General features: G+C 43.4%; 1 protein-coding gene and 1 long non-coding RNA gene across 20 annotated transcripts in view; one reads left to right on the forward strand and one right to left on the reverse strand.

Annotated features, from left to right (window-relative positions):
- Nucleotides 1-2970, reverse strand: part of ZBTB44 (zinc finger and BTB domain containing 44) — an 89916-nt gene extending 86946 nt beyond the window's left edge. For 7 of the 18 annotated variants that reach the window (XR_008669885.2, XM_031016034.3, XM_031016031.3 and 4 more), the window contains exon 1: nucleotides 2421-2970. The gene's annotated coding sequence lies outside the window, so the exon portion shown is untranslated. Of the gene's footprint in view, nucleotides 1-1875; nucleotides 1945-2420 lie in introns of those variants that run through there. The other 11 variants (XR_010129225.1, XM_063693683.1, XM_055356405.2 and 8 more) reach the window with 6 other exon arrangements.
- Nucleotides 2971-3058: 88 nt separating this feature from the next.
- The window catches only part of LOC129525522 (uncharacterized), a 51729-nt gene continuing 34576 nt past the window's right edge, over nucleotides 3059-20211 (forward strand). The window contains exons 1-3 of one of the 2 annotated variants that reach the window (XR_008669890.2): nucleotides 3059-3167; nucleotides 4390-4540; nucleotides 15991-16138. This is a non-coding gene — a long non-coding RNA (uncharacterized lncRNA). The remainder of the gene's footprint in view (nucleotides 3168-4389; nucleotides 4541-15990; nucleotides 16139-20211) is intronic. The other variant, XR_008669887.2, reaches the window with a different exon arrangement.

The raw sequence follows: 20211 nt of genomic DNA on the forward strand, positions 1-20211 counted from the left end.
ACTCCGTCTCAAAAAAAAAAAAAAAACAAGGAATAAATTAAAACCCATGAGAGTCTGAAGTGGTGTCATTCACCCCTGCCCCAAAAAACATCATTGGGGGTGGCTATTTCTCCAGCTCTTTACTATGAATATTGAAAAGTAAAGAGATTAAATTTAACATTTAATTTGCATTTTGGGGAAGAACAATAGTTTACCTGCACTTAATGAAGGAAATCTCTTCCTTACAGAGAACCTCCAATAACTGATTTAAGCAAAAGTCATCATGGGTGCTAAAAACCACTAAGCAAAAGATTGTCAGAAACTGGGTATTTGCTTAGTGTCCAAGTTTTACCCCAAGATTACATATTAATCACAAACTGGCAAACCACACCTTTACAACAGATCAGTAGTCAGGACTTTAATCAAATGGTTACATTTAGCATCATTAATAGTGTGGGAATCTGACATTATGTGCCTCCTATATTATGCAATAGGAGGTACACAGCATCACCTATTAAATATTCTTGCCAAAGGAAGTTTTACTTTAAGCTAATTAAGCCTTCCTTTACACCTAACTTCCAGTTAATAGGAAATTCAGGGAGAAAGAGGAATAAATGAAATGACATTAGGAGGGCACAAATCCAGAATGTGGGTATATTTTACAAGACAACTGGTTTGGTCAATTAGGTGTCAGAAAAAAAGAAGGGAGGGAATATTCATCCTATTTAATTTCCCCTGCAAAAAGAAGAGAGGATGGATGCTCTTCATTTTACAAAAGGACTAAAGACTTAATCATCAAATGCAATCAATGCATGAATCTTGACTGACTACAACTGGGGGCAGAACCCTCAAAGACACTTTGGAACAACTGAGGAATTTTGAAGATGGAGTTGTTAATTTTGATAGGCATTAATAATGATACTGGGGTCAGTAGGAGAATGTCCCTATTTTTAGGAAACACATGCTGAAACATTTAAGGATTACAGTGTTTGCAGCTTACTTTCAAACAATGACACACATACAGAGAAAGACAGGAAACAACATGGCAAAAATGCTAATCACTGAGTTGGTTATTCATTGCATTGATTAGCATTTTTATTCATTGCATGAATAACCGATCACAATTGTATAGAACGAACCTCTATACGACTAAAATTTTTCATAACAAAGTTAATAAAATTGTACTTCTATTGAGAAGTACGGTAGAAAGTACACGAAAGTACATCTATACTGGAATTATATTTGGGTTGAAATCTAAACTATCTTACTAGTTGTGTGCCCTAAGGCAAGTTGTAATTCTTCGTATCACTAAGTTTGTCACTTCCATAAAATTCAAGTAATAATATCTGCATCATTAGGTTGTTCTGAGAATTAAATAATTACAAATGCAAAAATGCCAAGCAGTACTGCACAAAATGAATAATCTGGTTTTCATAATTAATCAGTACATTACTAATAATCCTAAAATACAAAACTAAAGGACTACGTTCATTATATTCACATTCTATGATAAGGGGAAACTACATTAGGTAAAATTATTATTAATCCACTGACAGTCCAAGAGAAGTAATGGGGGAAATAAATATTTATACAGTATTTTTTAAACCCAAGAATTCCAACTGAACACCTAGAGAAAAGGAAATCAAAATCGTGCAGCTTGCTTCCGGTATCAGCCGATCGCCAAATAAAGCATTAAGAAAATAAGTGGAAGTTATAAAGAATTTCTTCCTGACTTCAAGAGATTATCTACTTACACGCTGAAAAAGAAATTAAGTTTTTGTCTTCATTTTTGTAAGTTCCAAAAAAAGCACACAATTACGGGGTTTTATTCTAAATTCTGCTTGGATTTATAGAACTCACATGGACGCAATCTCCTTTTAATCAGTTCTAACGTACCTGTCATTTCTCCAGGTAACCCCTTTTTCTGATTAGGCCAGCAATAAAACGACTAGATGCAGAGTGATCCTCAGGAAGGAAAGAAAAAGAGGTGTTTGTGTGTGTGTGTGTGTGTGTGTGTGTATATATATATTTTTTTTTTTAAAGAAGTGCCATCTTTTTCTTTCTGTACCAGAGAAAAAGCAGAAGGGGAAAGGAGGAAAAAAAACAGGTCTGAGCCTCCCGGGTTCGACCAGGTGAGAGGTGGCAACACCTCCGGCCGCTCCGGGTTAGGGTGTTGGGCAAATGGGCGTGCAAAGGACGGGCAGCTCCCTGGAAGGTCGGGGTAACTGCTCCGGGACCGCGGGGCCCAAGGCCGGTCTCCTCCCAGAAGGATTAAATGCCACCGAGGGGATCCCGTGGGGTGTCTCCCGGCGCGGACTAGGGTGACAGACCCGGCTCTCCGCTCCCTTCGGCGCCAGGTGGGGGCCACGCGGTGTCAGCCACGGGCAGCGTGCAGGGGCCGTCCCCCGCGCGACCGGAGCCCGCCCTCCCCTCCCCGTTACCTGCGGGCGGCGGCGCCGGGCCCGGAGGCCTGCTGCTCCTCCTCCTTCTCCCGCCAGGCTGGGGCGGCGAGGCGGCGGCGGCGGCGGCCCGGGGGGAGGGGGCGGAGCGCGCGGCTCGCCGCCTCTCTCCTCCCCCGGGAGGCTCAGGGGCCCCTATCTCGGGCCGCCGCGCCTAGGCCCGTGAGCAGCCTGTGGCTGGGGCATGGCGGCACAGCCCACCGGCGTGCCCGCGAGGTGGGAGTGCGAGGAGGCGGGGAGGGAAGCACCCCTAGCGCTCGGAGGGGCCAGAGGGGAGGAGCGAGGGGGCCCGGGAGCCGCGCGCTGGCGACCGTTGGGGACGGTTGGCCGAGGGCAGGCGGTTGTTTGGGGAGCGCGGCGACGGCTCGCGTGTTCCCTGCGGGGCGGGGTGGGGAAGGGGAAGGGGACTGAGGGGAGGGGAGGGGGAGGTTGGGAGGGAGCCGCCGCCGCGCGCGTGCGGGCCGGCGCCGCCGCCGTTGCCGCTCCGCTCACTCCAGCCTGTTTGGGGGCACTTTGTTTGTGTCCCACAATGCTCTGCGCCGGCGGCCTGGCTGGGGAAGGGGAGGAGAAGGGGGCGGGGCGGAACGAGCTCGGGGGCGGGGCTCGGGGCGGGGAGTGAAACGTGATGATTGCGCAAGCGCAGAAAATGGGCCCTCTTGGCCGTCGGGACTTGCACTGTTGGTGACTCCGTCTCCTTAGACGGTGGAGCCTGCGTGACCCAGAAAGGCCGTGAGTCTTGACACTGTATTTTTGCATATGTGCGCACATGTGCCGATTTACATTCACATGCCCCATAAGCCCTGTCCCATTTGTCCTTCCTCTAAGCCGTCCTCTTACCCAGTTCCCCTCTCACACCTGAGAAGCATTTCTCCGCAGGAGTCACATTTATAGCATTTTTTTTTCTTCGAACTAAAAACGTAACTCCTATTTTCTCGGGTAGTTTTTGTAGGGAGGTCGAAATAGAAACACTTCAGCCCCTCTTCGGCGAGGGAGGTTAGTTGGTAAGGTGCCCATTGTTCACCCATGGAAACAGGCCTGCCAAGGGCCGCCCCGCAGACAGGTGAGCCCGCGCCCCCGTCCTGGGCGGACTGCGACCTGCGGCGGGTGTCTGGATTGCGTGGCTCCTCGGGCCTCCTCGCAGTGCTTGCTCTCTGCCGTTCTAGCACTTGCCTCGGTGACCTGGCAGGACGTGCGGCTCTTGAGATGAGTGGAGAAACGGACTCCCAGGTCCCTCTCGTTCTTCCAACACAGGGACAGCTAGAGCTGCTCCAAAAATATACCTTACTTCTTCCACAACCGTGAATCTGTCATTTTTACTGCACCATCACTTACTTCCTGGCCTTCCCGGAGGAAGTGTGCGGGCCTCCCCGAAGTAACCGGTACCGCCCGGGGGGTTTTGAAGTTCTTGGTCAACTGCAAAATCAATCAACCTAGTTAACTCCTAGGGCCCTAAGTCTTGGCTTCCCCTGGCCAGGCGGGCGAGCGCTCTCCACACCGCCCCCGGAGGTCATAGGGGTTCCCGGGACTGCAGGCGGCAGCGCCCCAGGTGCCTGGGGGCGGGCGGGGTGCGGGCGGGTGCTCCTTGGGCGCTTTCTGTTTTCCCACGCCTCCAGTTTGCAAACCGAAAGACTTCTTTCCAGAGGGTTTTGTGCAAGGTGGGTGGACGTCCCGCTGAAGTAGAGTGGATTTTCCTTTTGAAACACTTGGCAACATCTCACATTAATTCACTCTGAGAGACAAGCAGCCAAGCACCTGAACACCCTGACACTTGCAATCTTCTTTAGGAATAAAGGCAATAAAAACAACTTCTGTTTTTATAGTCCTTCGCAGTTTCCAACAAGTTTTCAAGCATGTATAATGTTATCTAATCCTTACGGCAACTGTAATTCACAGGTTTTATCACAGGTTTCTATTATTATTCCCACTATCATTCTTATTATTCCCGTTTCAGAGATGAGAAAAATCAGAAAGATGCGAACTAGGCCCAGAAACTTTTGCACTAAGTTTTGAAGAGGGGAAGGGAAAGAAGGCGGAATGCTTACCCGGGAGAGGACTGGCGGCCACAGAGCAGAGCTCAGGAAAGGGCAGGAGCTGGGGCCCTGGTGAGGAATGTGTGAGAATGTATGTAGGTGGTAAGCAACTGGACAAGAATCAGGGTGGAAATGAAGTAGTCAAATCCTATCTACCTCTCCTAGTGCCTTTAACAGGATAGTCAATAAAAGACCATGAGGCAAGTCTTTTCTAAGTGCTTCTCCAGGGGCTGTGGTGGCAGCTCCTCAACTACTACACTGACACAAAAATTTGCTTTCCTTTGTAGTACAACTTGAAGTCAGGTAGAGGAATGCCTCTAGCTTTGTTATTTTTGCTCAGAATTGCCCTAGCTTTTCAGGGTCTTTGTGGTTCCATACAAATTTTAGGATTTTTTTTTTCTAGTTCTGTGATGAGTGTCATTGATATTTTGGTAGGGATTGTACTGTACCTGTAGGTGGCTTTGGGTAGTGTGGATATTTTAACAATATTAATTATTTCAATTCATGAGCATGAGATATCTTTCCCTTTTTTTTTTTTTTTTGTTCTCTTCATTTTCTTTCATCAATGTGTATACTTTTCCGGGTAGAGATTTTTCACTGCCTTGCTTACATTTATTCCTAGGTATTTTATTTTGCTTTTTTGTAGCTATTGTGAATGAGATTGTTTTCTTGATTTCTTTTTCAGATTGATGGCTGTTAGCATATAGAAAATCAACTGTGCTGGGTGTGGTGGCTCACGCCTGTAATCCCAACACTTTGGGAGTCCGAGGCAGGCAGATCACGAGGTCAGGAGTTCAAGACCAGCCTGGCCAACATAGTGAAACCCCATCTCTACTAAAAATACAAAAAAGTTAGCTGGGAATGGTGGCACGCACCTGTAGTCCCAGCTACTTGGGAGGCTGAGGTGGGGAATCGCTTGAACCCAGGGGGTGGAGGTTACAGTAAGCCAAGATCGTGCCACTCCAGCCTGGCGACAGAGCAAGACTCCATCTCCAAAAAGAAAAAAAGAAAAGAAAATCAATTGATTTTTGTATCCTTCAACTTAACTGAATTCGTTCATCAAAGTTCTGAGAGATGGAGTCTTTAGGTTTTTCTAAATATAAGAACAAGTCATCTGCAAACAAGGATAATTTGACTTCTTCCTTTCCAATTCAGTTGCCCTTTATTTCTTTCTCTTGCCTAATTGCTCAGGTGAGGACTTCCAGAAATATATTGAATAGGAGTGGTGAAAGTGGGTATCCTTGTCTTGTTCCAGATCTTAGTGGAAAGGCTTTCAATGTTTTCCTGTTCAGTGTGATATTAGCTGCGGGTTTGTCATATATGGCTTTTATCATTTAAAAACTTTTTTTCCCTTAGATTATTCCCTTGTCTCCTCTGCCTTTTCCACTTAAAAAAATTTTTTTTGGAGACAGGCTCTCATTGTGTTGTCCAAGAGTGCAGTGGTGCAATCACAGCTAAATATAGTCTCAAACTCCTGGGCACAAGCGTCCTCTGGCCTCAGCTTTCCAAATAGCTAGGACTACAAGTGTGCCACCATGCCTGGCTAATTTTAAAAATTTTTTGTAGAGATGGGTCTTGCTGTGTGAACTTGGGCTCAAGTGATCCTCCTAAAGTGCTGGGATTACAGGCATAAGCTACCATACCTGAGCCCTTTCCTGCTTTTCTTTCTCATTTAACATTTAAATATTTTATCATCCTTCCACTCCACCCCCACCTCAGGTCTGAAGAATTTATTAACTAACAAATGACTGTGAGGCCCTTAAGAGCTCAATGCTAGATGCTTGGAGAGGGTGTGAGAAAAAATTCAAAGAAGATTAACTTTGCAGGAGCCCTCTTGTCTGTTTTGGCTCTGGGCAGGGTCAGTTTCTGTGGCTTCTGCAGCCTCCCACCTTTTTCCTTCTTGAGCTGGTAGAGACTTGCCTCTGGGTTGCTGGAATATACACACCTTTCTTTGACACTAGGTTAAATAATACTGCTGGGAGGATTTTGTGAAATCAGAATCCTGTACACAGGTGAAAAAAACAAATGTAGACAGTATGAGGAACCTTTAATTATTAACTTGGTGTGGATGATTCTGAGGAATTCAAATTCCAGGCAAATTCCAGGAGTTATATTTCAGCCACGAGCTCTTTGGGGGAATAAATTCTGCAAAAGATGGCACTTCCTTGTGAAAGACCATTATAACTGAATGGAAACTTAGTTATTTAGTCCAAAAGCATTAGCATTAATGCATGAATCCTTTCTACCCGACCTTGCCTCCTTATTAGATTATACAACTACATATATAAAAAATTAATCTCACTCTCTTACCCTAAAATTTATACCTCTTCTAGTGTTCACATTTTACCATTCACCCAGTGAAGCAGGTTGACTTTGCTACTTCACTACTGTATCTCAATTCCAATCCATCAACAAGTCCTGTTGAATCTGTCCCTCTCCACTGCCACCGTCCTAAAATAAGATGATACTAGCTTGTGCCTGGAGAATTATAATACCACTCATGTGGTTTCCCAAATGCACTCTCCCTTTTCCTCGTTCTCTACATGGTCGCCAGAGTTGCAATGCATAGCAGTGATGTCAGCCAACAATGGCTTCCTATTGCTCCCAGGATAAAGTCCCAAACCCTCAGCATGGCTTTCACACCGCTGTGCAATCTGAGCCCTTTCACTGTCTTGAGCTTCATCTCTTAGCTATGCTTTTTCGGGAAATGTGCCAGTTGCAGAGGCAGTTTTGTTTTTTCTTTTCTTTTTTTTTTTTGAGACGGAGTCTGACTCTGTTGCCAGGCTGGAGTGCAGTGGCGTGATCTCGGCTCACTGCAACCTCTGCCTCCCGGGTTCAAGCGATTCTCCTGCCTCAGCCTCCTGAGTAGCTGGGACTATAGGTGCACGCCACCACACCCAGCTAATTTTTGTATTGTTAGTAGAGACGGGGTTTCAGCATATTGGCCCGGCTGGTCTCGAACTCCTGACCTTGTGATCCGCCTGCCTCTGGCTCCCAAAGTGCTGGGATTACAGGCGTGAGCCATCATGACCAGCAGTTTTTTTTTTTTTTTAAATCTTCTAAAATGCTATGCTGTTTCTCCACTACGCATATTATTTCTTCTGTGTAGAAATACTGTACTCCGTTCCTTAGCTGATTTCCTTTCAATCCTCAGATCTTTTCTTTTACATATAGATACACATATATAGACACACACATATACATATGTCAGATTTCTTGAGATATAGTTCACATACCATACAATTCGCCCATTTAAGATATGTAATTAAATGGCTTTTGGCATATTCACAGAGCTTTGCAACCATCACCATAATCAATTTTATAACATTCTCATTACCCAGAAAGAAACACATACCTGTTAGCAGTTACTCCCATTTTCCCCCAACTCCTCGGCCCTAGAAACCACTAACTTAGTTACTTTCTCTCTGTACAGATCTGCCATATATTTCTTTTTTGCAGTTTCAGTGAGAGCTGTGCCATGTTTGGCTGGTATAACGGTTAAGTCCTCTGCATTGTTTTCCCTTTCTCTTTTTTCCCCAGCATTTCTAAAAAGGGACTAGGTTGTTTGCCCTATAGTGTTTGCCACAATCTGGATTTTGTCAACTGCATCCCTGTGGTGTATTTATGTTCCCTTAGCTGCATTTTGTGTAATTTGGCAGTAGGATCTAAATGTTTTATCAGATTCAAGTTTAATTTTTGGCAATATTACTTTATAGGTGGCAGTGTACGTTTCCACTGAGAGATATACAATGTATGCTTGTCCTTCTTTTTGTGATGTTGGCAGCCATTGATGAGAAATGCCCAGATCAATTCATTCATTAGGAGTTTTTAAGTGGTGATATAATTGTATCATTCTTCATTTACTAGCTATTGTACAATGTTTCTACAAAGGGAAATTGCCCCTTTTCGATTATTCGATTACCTAGTGATATTGTTTATATAAGAAAGCATGATAAATGCTTGATTATTTCCCTTTTACCAAATAATCTCTTAATTGTTGCCACTTCTCTCCTTTTCAGCCACTACCATCCTGATCCAAAGTCCTTAACCTGACCCCCAAGACCTTGAATCTTTGGGATCCTACTCCTTTTGTAAGGTCCTGCGTGATTTGGTCCCCATCTCTGCAGCCTCCTTTCAGGCCACTTTCCTCCTCTCTCGCTATATCTAAGCCAAGTGACCTATTTTCATTTCTTAAGTCACCAGAGTTTTTTCCATTTCAGGGCCTTTGCCCATATTCCCTCACCTGGAAAGCTTTCTCCAACTTCCGCAAACTCTTACTTACCTTTCAATCATTGTTTTCTTAAGGAAGACTAGGTTGGTCTTCTGATTATATCCTCTCGTACCACCCTCTGTTTGACCTTCATGGCATTTCTTATACAGATGCTCCTCAACTTATGATGGGGTTATATTGCAATAAACCCATCGTAAGTTGAAAATATCATAAGTCAAAAATGCATTTATTTATTTGAGATGGAGTCTCACTCTGTCTCCCAGGCTGGAGTGCAGTGGTGCAATCTCAGCTCACTGCAACCTCTGCCTCCCGGGTTCAAGCGATTCTCCTGCCTCAGGCTCCCTGGTAGCTGGGATTACAGGCATGCATCACCATGTCCACCTAATTTTTGTGTTTTTAGTAGAGATGGGGTTTCACCACATGGCCCAGGCTGGTCTCAAACTTCTGACTTCAAGTTATCCGCCCACCTCGGCTTCCCAAAGTGCTGGGATTAAAGGCATGAGCCACCACACCCAGCCAAAAATGCATTTAATACATCTAACCTACCAAACATCATACGTGGCCTACCTTAACTGTGCTCAGAACATTTACATTTGCCTACAATTGGGCAAGATCATCCAACACAAAGCCTATTTTACACTAAAGTATTAAATATCTCATGTACTTTATTGTGAAGGTAGAAAATAGAATGGTTGTATAGACATGTGAAGTACAGTTTCTTTTGTATATTTATCACTTTACACTGTTGTAAAGTCAAGAAATCTCAAGTTGGGGCTGTCTGCAGTTCATATTTATGCTTATTTGTGATAAGCATATGTCTGATCATTTGTATAATGTCTGCCTCCTCACTAAACCATAAGTTCCATGAAGGCAGCAATCATATCTACTATTTTTCTTCTAAGATTAACTTAATGATTGGAATATAGTATATGCTCAAAAAATAAATGTTGAAGTCATATTTGGGAAAAAGAAAATACTTTATCTTAGCCGGGTGCGGTGGCTCACGCCTGTAATCCCAGCACTTTGGGAGGCCGAGGCAGGTGGATCACCTGAGGTCAGGAGTTTGAGACCAGCCTGACCAACAGGGTGAAACCCCGTCTCTACTAAAAATGCAAAAATAAGCTGGGCATGGTGGCAGGCACCGGTAGTCCCAGCTACTCAGGAGGCTGTGACAGGAGAATTGCTTGAACCCGGGAGGCAGAGCTTGCAGTGAGCCAAGATCATGCCACTGCACTCCAGCCTGGGCGACGGAGCGAGACTCCATCTCAAAAAAAAAAAAAAAAAAGAAAATACTTTATCCCAATTTGTAAAGAGTAAAGATGGAAGATTTACTGAGTTCTTCTGATATTCAAATCTAAGTAATCTGGCCCCAGAACCTAAGATATCAGGTTGAAATCCCAATATAGGCATACCTCAGAGATATCGTGGGTTCAGTTAAAGACCATCACAATAAAGTGGGTCACACACACTTTATGGCTTCTCAGTACATATAAAAGTTATGTTTACACTATACTATGGTCCAAGATTGTCCACCCCATGGCCCGCAGGCTACACTCAACCCAGGACAGCTTTGAATGTGGCCAAACACAAATTTGTAAACTTTCCTAAAGGATTATGAGATTTTTTTTGCAATTTTTTCTAGCACATCAGCTATTGCTAGTGTTAGTATATTTTCTGTGTGGCCCAAGACAATTCTTCTTCTTCCAATGTGGCCCAAGGAAGCCAGAAGATTGGACACCCCTGCTATAGTCAATTAAGTGTACAAGAGCATTATATCTAAAAAAAAAAAATTAAAAATACTGTATTGCTTAAAAGTGCTAATGATCATCTGAGCCTTCAGCGAGTCATAGTCTTTTTGCTGGTGGAGGGTCTTGCCTCAATGTTGATGGCTGCTGACTGAGCAGAATGGTGGTTGCTGAAGGTTGGGGTGGCTACAGAATTTCTTTAAAAATGAGACAACAATGAAGTTTGATGCATCAATTGACTCTTTATTTCACAAAAGATTTCTCTGTAGCATGCAATGCTGTTTGATAGCATTTTACCTGCAGTAGAATGTCTTTCAAAATTGGAGTCAGTCCTCTCAAACCCCGCTGCTGCTTTATCAACTACGTTTATATAATATTCTAAGTTCTTTGTTGTCATTTCAACAAAGTTCCCAGCATCTTCACCTTTATGTTTATCTTGAGTAGATTCCATCTCAGGAAACTATTTTTGGCTGGGTGTGGTATATGCCTATAATCCCAGTATTTTGAGAAGCCAAGGTAAGGGACTCACTTAAGACCAGAAGTTCAAGACCAGCCTAGGCAACATAGCAAGACCGTATCTCTACAAAAACAATTTTTTTAATTAGCCAGACGTGGTGGCATGCACCTGTAGTCCCAGCTAATTGGGAGGCTGAGGTAGGAAGATTGTTTGAGCCGAGGAGTTTGAGGTTACAGTGAGGTATGATTGCGCCACTGCACTCCAGCCTGGGTGACAGAGCAAGACCCTGCCTCAAAAAACAAAACACTTCCTTTGGCCATCCATCAGAAGCAACTCCTTATTGTTCAAGTTTCATTATGAGATTGCAACAATTCAATCATATCTTCAGGTTCCACTTCAAATTCTAGTTCTCTTGCTATTTCTAGCATATCTGTAGTTACTTCCTCTACTGGAGTCTTGAACCCTTCAAAGTCATGAGGGGTGGAATCAACTTCTTCCAAAGTCCTGTTAATGTTGATATTTTGACCTTCTCCCGCAAATCATGGATGTTCTTAATGACATCTAGAATGGTGAATCCTTTCCAGAAGATTTTCACTTTGCCCAGATCCATCAGAGGAATCACTATACATGGTAGCTAAGGCCTTTTGAAATGTATTTTTTTTTTTTTTTTGAGACGGAGTCTCGCTCTGTCGTCCAGGCTGGAGTGCAGTGGCGCTATCGCGGCTCACTGCAACCTCCGCCTCTCAGATTCACGCCGTTCTCCTGCCTCAGCCTCCCGAATACCTGGGACTACGGGCACCCGCCACCACGCTCAGCTAATTTTTTTGTATTTTTAGTAGAGACGGGGTTTCACCATGTTAGCCAGGATGGTCTCGATCTCCTGACCTCGTGATCCGCCCGCCTCAGCCTCCTAAAGTGCTGGGATTACAGGCGTGAACCACCACACCTGGCTGAAATGTATTTCTTAAGTAAGACCTGAAAGTAGAAATAGCTCTGTGATCCATGGACAGCGGAATAGACGTTGAGTTAGCAGGCATGGAAACAACATTAATCTTGTACATCTTCATCAGAGCTCTTGGGTGACCAGTTGCACTGTTGGAGAGCAGTAATACTTCGAAAGGAATCTTTTTTGAGCAGTAGGTCTCAATAGTGCGCTTAAAATATTCAGTAAACTATGCTGTAAACAGATGTGCTTTCTCCTTCAGGCTGTGATGTTTCATTTACAGAGCTCAGGCAGAATAGATTGAGCATAATTGTTAAGGGCTCTCGGATTTTCAGAATGGTAAATGAACATTGGTTTCCACTTAAAGTCACCGGCTGCTTTAGCTCCTAACAAATGAGTCAGCCTGTCTTTTGAAACCAGCCACTGCCGCTTTCTCTCTAGCTATGAAAGTCCTAAATGTATCTCTTTCCAATCTAAGGCTGTTTTGTCACAAGAAGCATAGCTTTCAGCTTATCTCAGCTTTTGATCTGTCTTTCTCACTAAGCTTAATCAATTCTAGATTTGATTTAAAGTGAGAGACGTGTGACTTTTCCTTTCACTTGATCACTTGGAGGCCATTCTAGGGTTATTAATTGGCCTAATTCCAATATTGTTGTGTCTCAGGGAATAGAGAGGTCTGAGGAGAGGCAGACAGACTAGAAACAACTGGTCAGTGGATCAGTAGGAGCACACATGTTTATTAAGTTTACCATCTTACATGGGTGCGGTTTGTGGTGCCCCTAAACAATTACAATAGTGATCAAAGTTCACTGATCACAGATCACCATAACAATTATAATAATTAATGAAAAAGTTTGAAATATTGTGAGAATTGTCAAAATGTGATAGAGACATAAAGTAAGTGCATGCTGTTGGGAAAATGGCTCCAATAGACTTGTTCGATGCAGGGTTGCCACACACATCTTCAATTTGTGAAAAATACAGAATCTGCAGAGTGCAATAAGGTGAGGCACAATGAAACAAAGTATGCCTATATACTCTAATCTGTAGGAATACACCATACAAATCTATATATTGAAGAGGAACTAACCTCAATTTTGGGGGGTTCTAAATTTATAAATCCCAGGGAAGAGACTTACTGGTTTAGCTTGGTTTGAGTACTCATCCCTAAACCAATCAACTTTCTTATAAGAAAATGCAGCCTGGGCGCAGTGGCTCACGCCTGTAATCTCAGCACTTTGGGAGGCTGAGGTGGGTGCATCACAAGGTCAGGAGATTGAGACCATCCTGGCTAACGGTCTTTACTAAAAAATACATTAAAAAAATTAGCCAGGTGTGGTGGCAGGCACCTTGTAGTCCCAGCTACTCGGGAGGCTGAGGCAGAGCTTGCAGTGAGCTGAGATCCCGCCACTGCACTCCAGCCTGGGCGACAGAACGAGACTCCATCTCAAAAAAAAAAAAACAACAACAGAAAATGCAGCTTTCATGCCAGATGTGTGGATGCTATGGGGCAGTTTCTAGGAGAAGGAACTATACCAGGCAGATAATCTCATAGTTGAGCACATGCATATTTCTTTCCATAGTCTAATTTCATAAATTCTCTTGTCTAGCATAATGCAGTTTTCCAATGTAGAACAGACACCTTGCCTACTAAATGAGAAACAAGTAAAAGACATGACCAGCTACTACATTTATCTTTCATTTCCAGAATCTCAGTTGATCAGGTCTGGATGTAGTTGTATATAATTTTGCAATCTATGGGCTAAATGACAAATGTAACAGCCCTCAAAACAATACAGTCGTATCTTTTGCAAAGGTCCTAAGGTCAGCTCCTGTTGTATGAGAAATTACCTGGGGGCAATGGTAGCCTCCTAGACCCTTAGGCAAAGCTATGTCAGGGGAAGACCCACAGGCCAAACTAAGTATCTAGAATCCCACAATTTATTAAAAAATTTAAAACACTCAGTGAGAAGTAAGAGGAAAGAGTGAGGTAGATTAACACCCTTTGGGTAAGGTACAAGCAGGGTGAAGGACCATACTACCTGAATCTAGATTACACAATGTTCATAGTCCTGTCTTTCCCCTTGCTGTGCCAGCTTTTCTTTCTGACGGTGTGGTTATGAGGATCAGAGGTGATGTTTGGGCAAGGGATCCAACAGACGGAAGGTGTATGGAACCAGTATACACAGGGACTTGCCTATTGGAAAGACACAGGGATATGTATGCATGGCAGTAGCTGTATCTCATCAATCAGCCTGATGAGTAGGTCTCAATTTCATTTGCATTTTTGGGGCAAAGGACAAATGGGGTTAGAATAATATCAACTATGAGTGGCTGATGTAAGTCTTCAACAATGTCAAGGGCTTAATGTGTCTCATGTATATTTAGTGAATCATGAATATTTGCTATGTCTTGGTCCTTCCTTCCCTTTCTATCTACTTTAGAACATGTATGTTCTAACATGTCTGACATGCCTGTTAGAAATGCTTGTTCCCCAGTGCCACAAAGAAATACCACTTGAATGTAAATTTAATTTTCTCAGCAAGGCCATTTTTACTTTCTGCAGAAAGGGCACACTAGCCAGCTGTTTTGCCACGAGAGTACACCGAACAAAGGAGACGGGGTTATTTATAACCTGACACGTCTACCCTACTGCTGTGTATGGTTTCCATTGCCTGGAATGGGACCTGAAATTCTGTATTTGTCCCAACTGGCTAGCAACTTAGAACTTTCTAAAAGAGACAAAGGCAGAGGAGAACAAAGGAAGGAGGTAGTAACTTGTGGAATGCTGAGAAAGGTAAAAATACCTCCAAATAAGGAAGAGGAACAGGCTATGACCTAATGCTTGCTTGGACTAGTATAAGCATGCCAGGGCAAACATTTAGGCTAAATTGTGGGAGCTAAGAACACAAAGTACATTGATTTCTTTATTATGGCTAGCAGATATCTGAGAATGTTAGCACACGTCTTTGAATAAATTTTGCTTCTAAGAGAAGTTACTATTTATTCCTAATTAGACAGGGAGGAAAGTCTTTTTGAAGAGGAACCTTTACTTTACTTTTTACATGCCATTTGCTTCCACACTTGGTTTCACTTAGCCTTTTTATTTTTTGTTTTCTGCTCTATTAGTAAAACTAAAAATTCTCTAAAAATTTAAAATGTGCATTACAAATTGAAGATCATGTATAGTCAAGATTACTGTTGAAGATCTCTTAAATTGCCCATAAGGCACAATATATTGCATTTATGAGCCACCTTGGAGGCTGACATTCTGTCTCTCAGTAAGTCCAACCTAGATGATTTTCCTTGCAGCATTGGAACAGATGGCTCATCCTTCTATTGAGCCCCAGAGGAAGTCATTGGCTTGCATGTAGGACTTCTAGACTTGGACTCAGACTGCTAGATGCCCACACTATGAGAGGCACCTGGAAACAGACCAACTGAGAGAATGACACGTTTGTGTCTTCTATCTTCTGCTTACTTTGGGCATTAATTTGCTTAGTCAAATGATGCTTATACTTCCCTCTCTCAAGCCTACTTCAGTTCATATGAATTAAATGTGTGTACATTCTATTTCTAGGGTAAAGTATTAAATGATGAAAGACAACTAGGATATCCACAATTTTTTAAAAACTCTTTAGAAAAGAAGAAAAAGAAGAGCAACCTACAGAGGTCACTTGCCCAGATCTTATAGCACATCTTGCTGGAGGAAGACAATAAAGTAGATCATAGGGCCAGCAAACTTAATGTGCATCTGTTTGTTAATTTACTTCCTTAAGAGTGGATTAAGTTCAGTATGGCCGCCCCAGGATTCTGCTAGGAGGGTTTTCCTTATTTGTATCCAACAGGGCCATCCCTGAGTATGATGATTAATGTTATGTGTCAACTTGACTAGGCTAAGGAATACTCAAATAGCTGGTAACACATTATTTCTGGGTGTGTTTGTGAGGATGTTTCTGGAAGAGATTAGCATTTGAATCAGTAGATTAAGTAGAGATCACCCTCACCAACATGGGTGAGTGTCATTCAATCCATTGAGGACCTGGATAGAACAAAAAGGTGAAGGAAGGGTGAATTTGTTCTCTCTGCTTGAGGTGGGACATCCATCTTCTTCCACCCTCAGACAGCTGTGCTCCTGATTCTCAGGCCTTGGGACCCAGACCAGGATTTCCATCAGCTCCCCTGGCTCGCAGGCCTTCTGACTTCTGACTCACCATCAGCTCTCCTGGATCCAGCTTGCCAATGGCAGATCGTGGGACTCCTTGGCCTCTAATCACATGAAACAATGCCCACGGTATGTCGCCTATTAAATAAATATATATCTCATCTCTTATTTGTTCTGCTTCTCTGGAGAACCCTGACTAATACACCGAGAAAGAGCTTGGGGAGGATTCCTCTGAAGGGGACTCTATTTTAGCAGTAGACTCTATGTTGGCGAATACATTTGAGCTGAGTCATATCTTACGGGTTGAGCAATGATCACAGGTGATTTTGCAAGGATTGACTTTTGTTTTACTTCATTTTATTTTGCAGTGCTTAAGACTGAAACAGCTCATTGCATTCATTTTTGAGGACAGTGTTTGCTAATAACCCAATGCAGAAATCATTTGTGGTTAGGATTATGATCTAATCATTCACCAAACTTATAACAGATGATCTTCACTGGGTCACAAAAAAATTGCACAACAGTGGGGTAATTAATATTTTCTAATAAAAAAATGGAACTCTCATAGTAGCCATCTAGATGGGGGAGAAGGTGTTCTCAATTTTGTTATGTGTTTTTAATTCTGTTTGGCAGTTATATTCCATTTTTCTGGCTCATTCATTCTTTTGCACTTAGAAGACTACTTTCTATCATCTCTTCTGTCAGTCCTCCAATACTTCCTTTACCACTGTCTCTCAGTTGATGCCCATCATAAAAAACTACCACAGGCCGGGTGCAGTGGCTCACACCTGTAATTCCAGCACTTTGGGAGGATGAGGTGGGTGGATCACCTGAGGTCAGGAGTTTGAGACCAGCTTGGCCAACAAGGTGAAACTCCGTCTCTACTAAAAATACAAAAAATTAGCTGGGCATGGTGGTGGGCACCTGTAGTCCCAGCTACTTGAGAGGCTGAGGTAGGATAATTGCTTGAACTTGGGAGGTGGAGGTTGCAGTGAGCTGAGATTGCGCGATTACACTCCAGCCTGGGCGACAGGGTGAGACTCTCAAAACAAAACAAAACAAAACAAAACAAAAACGAAAAAAGAACTACTACAAATATGGTGGCTTAAAACAACACACGTTTTTAATCTCACAATCTAGAAGTCACAAGTTGGACAGAAGTCTCCCTGGCTTAAAATCAAGGTATAGGCAGGACTATGTCCATTTCTGAAAGCCATACGGCGAAGCCCTTTTTGCCTTTTCTCCTTTCTAGAGGCCACTTGTACTCCTTGGCTCATGGTCTCCTTATTCTATCTTGAAAGCCAGCAACTCTTCTCTGCCCCTTTCCCCATCATCACATTTCTCTCAACCACATTCTTCTGCCTCCTTCTTCCACTGTTTATTTTGTTTTGTTTTGTTTTAGATGGAGTCTCGCTCTGTCACCCAGGCTGGAGTGCAGTGGCGTGATCTCAGCTCACTGCAACCTCCACCTGCCAGGTTCAAGCAATTCTCCTGCCTCAGCCTCCCGAGTAGCTGGGACTGCAGGCACGCGCCACCATGCCTACCTGATTTTTCGTATTTTTTGTAGAGATGGGTTTTCACCATGCTGGCCAGGCTGGTCTTGAATTCTCGGCCTCGGCCTCCCAAAGTGCTGGGATTACAGGCGTGAGCCAACACACCCAGCCCCCTTCCACTGTTTTTAGTAATAGCCATAGTGAAGATATAGTTCACATACCACATAATTCATGCATTTAAAGTGGACAATTTGATAGTTGTTAGTATATTCACGGAGCTGTACATCCATCCATTACCAGAACCAAGTGTGGAACATTTTCACTATCCCCAAGAAACCCTGTGCCCTTTAGCAATTATCTTTTATTCTTGCCCATCACTCATTCCTAACCCTTGGTAACCACTAATCTGCTTTCTGCCTTTATGGATTTTCCTCTTCTGGCCTTTTCATGTAAATGGAATCACACAGTATATGCTCTTTTGTCACTGGCTTTTTTCACTTGGCATGCTTTCAAGGTTCATCCATGTCTCAGTACTTCATTCTCCTCTTCCACTTTTAAGGACTCATGTGATTAGATCGGGCCTACCCTGGTAATCCAGCAAAAGCTGCCCATCTCACGGTCCTTACTGTTGTTTTTGAAAGAGTCTCGCTCTGGTGCCCAGGTTGGAGTGCAGTGGCATGATCTCGTCTCACTGAAACCTCTGCCTCCTGAGTTCAAGTGATTCTCCTGCCTCAGCCTCCTGAGTAGCTGGGATTACAGGCGCCTGCCATCACACCCGGCTAATTTTTGTATTTTTAGTAGAGATGGTGTTTCACCATGTTGGTCACGCTGGTCTCAAACTCCTGACCTCAAGATCCGCCCACCTCGGCCTCCTAAAGTGCTGGGATTACAGGTGCGAGCCACCGTGCCTGGCCCACGGTCCTTACCCTTAATCACATCGGCCAAGTCCCTCTGACCATGTAAGGTAACACAGTCACAGATCTCAGGGTTTAGGACATGGACATCATTGGGGGGCCATTACTCAGTCTACCACAGTGAATATCCTTCCTATTTCAGAGAGAAAATAAAAGCAGTCAGAGGAGAGTGGAGAATTTCCCCTATTCACCAGCATGTGGAGCCACGGACTCTGCCTTCTCCCAGTCAAGATGGTACAGAATCTCATATTCCCAGCATTTCTCATCACAGAATTCCCCTTTCTGTCCTTCTAGCAAAGGCCATGCTGCCACTCAGTGCTGGACCCCTTCTCCTCTCGCTTACTCAGTGGCACTGTTGGAGCTACCCTCCCCTCTCCTGCATTATCATTTTACTTTTCTCTTGGATCATTTCAATTGGCATAAAACAACTTGTAATTTCACCCTTCTGAAAACAAAATCCTTTTTTGATCCCTTTCCCTCTTCTACTAGTGCCTCATTTCTTTGTTCCCCTGACTCTTTAAAACAAAACTTCATGAAAGATTTGTCTATGTTGTTTTCAATTTTTCTTTTTCAATTATGGTTTCATTTTGTCAGAGAGTCATTAAACATTTCTTTTTTTCTTTTTCAATTTTTTTTTTTTTTTTTTTTTTTTTTTTTTGCGGGGGCAGGTCTCACTATGTTGCCCATTCTGGTCTTGAACTCTTGGACTCAAGCAATCCTCCCACCTCGGCCTTGCAAAGTGCTGGAATCACAGGCTTGAGATACCATGCCCAGCCAATTTATTGTGGTTAAGTATATATAATAGAATTTACCATTTTAACTGTTTTCAAGTATACAATTCAGGGGCACAAATTACTTTCACAATGTTGTCCAACCATCAACACTGTCCACTTCTAGAATTTTTCATCATTCCAAACAGAAACTGCATACTCCTTAACCAATAGCTTCCATTCTCCCCTGCCCCCCAGCCCTTAGTAGCACCATTCTACTTTCTGTCTCTGAATTCGACTACGCTGGGTACCTCTATAAGTGGAATGATGCAGTATTTATTCCTTTGTGTCTGGCTTCTTTCACATAGCATAATGTTTTAAAGGTTTGTCTATATGGTAGCATGAGTCAGAATTTCATTCCTTTTCATGGCTGAGTAATATTCCATTGTATGCATATAGCACATTGTATTTATCCATTTCTTTCTCGTTTTTGTTCTTGTTTTTGTTTTGAGACAGAGTCTTGCTCTGTTGCCAGGCTGGAGTACAGTGGCACAGTCTTGGCTCACTGCAACCTCCACCTCCTGGGTTCAAGCGATTCTCCTGCCTCAGTCTCCCAAGTAGCTGGGACTACAGGCATGCGCCACCACGCCCAGCTAATTTTTGTATTTTTGTAGAGACAGGGTTTCACCATGCTGGCCAGGATGGTCTCGATCTCAACCTTGTGATCCGCCTGCCTCGGCCTCCCAGAGTGCCGGGATTAAAGGCGTGAACCATCACGCCCGGCCCCATTTTCTTGTTGATGGACACTTAGGTTGTTTCCATTTTGGGGCTATTGTGAATACTGCTGCCATGAACATGTGCATACAAGTATCTGTTGAGTCATTTCTCTTAAGTTCACTACAGTTAGGCTTTCACTCTCACTGGTGAACACAAATTGTTCTTGTCAAGGTCATCAGTGACCTCTGAGTTGCTGCAGCCAATTATCAATTCTTCATTCTCATCTTATATAACAGTGCCATTTGCATTGATCATTGCGTCCTCCTTGAAGTCTTTTCTTCAGTTATCTCCAGGACACCACCACACAC

This window comes from Gorilla gorilla, chromosome 9 (genome assembly GCF_029281585.2).
Source record: "Gorilla gorilla gorilla isolate KB3781 chromosome 9, NHGRI_mGorGor1-v2.1_pri, whole genome shotgun sequence".
NCBI classification, from domain to species: domain Eukaryota; kingdom Metazoa; phylum Chordata; class Mammalia; order Primates; family Hominidae; genus Gorilla; species Gorilla gorilla.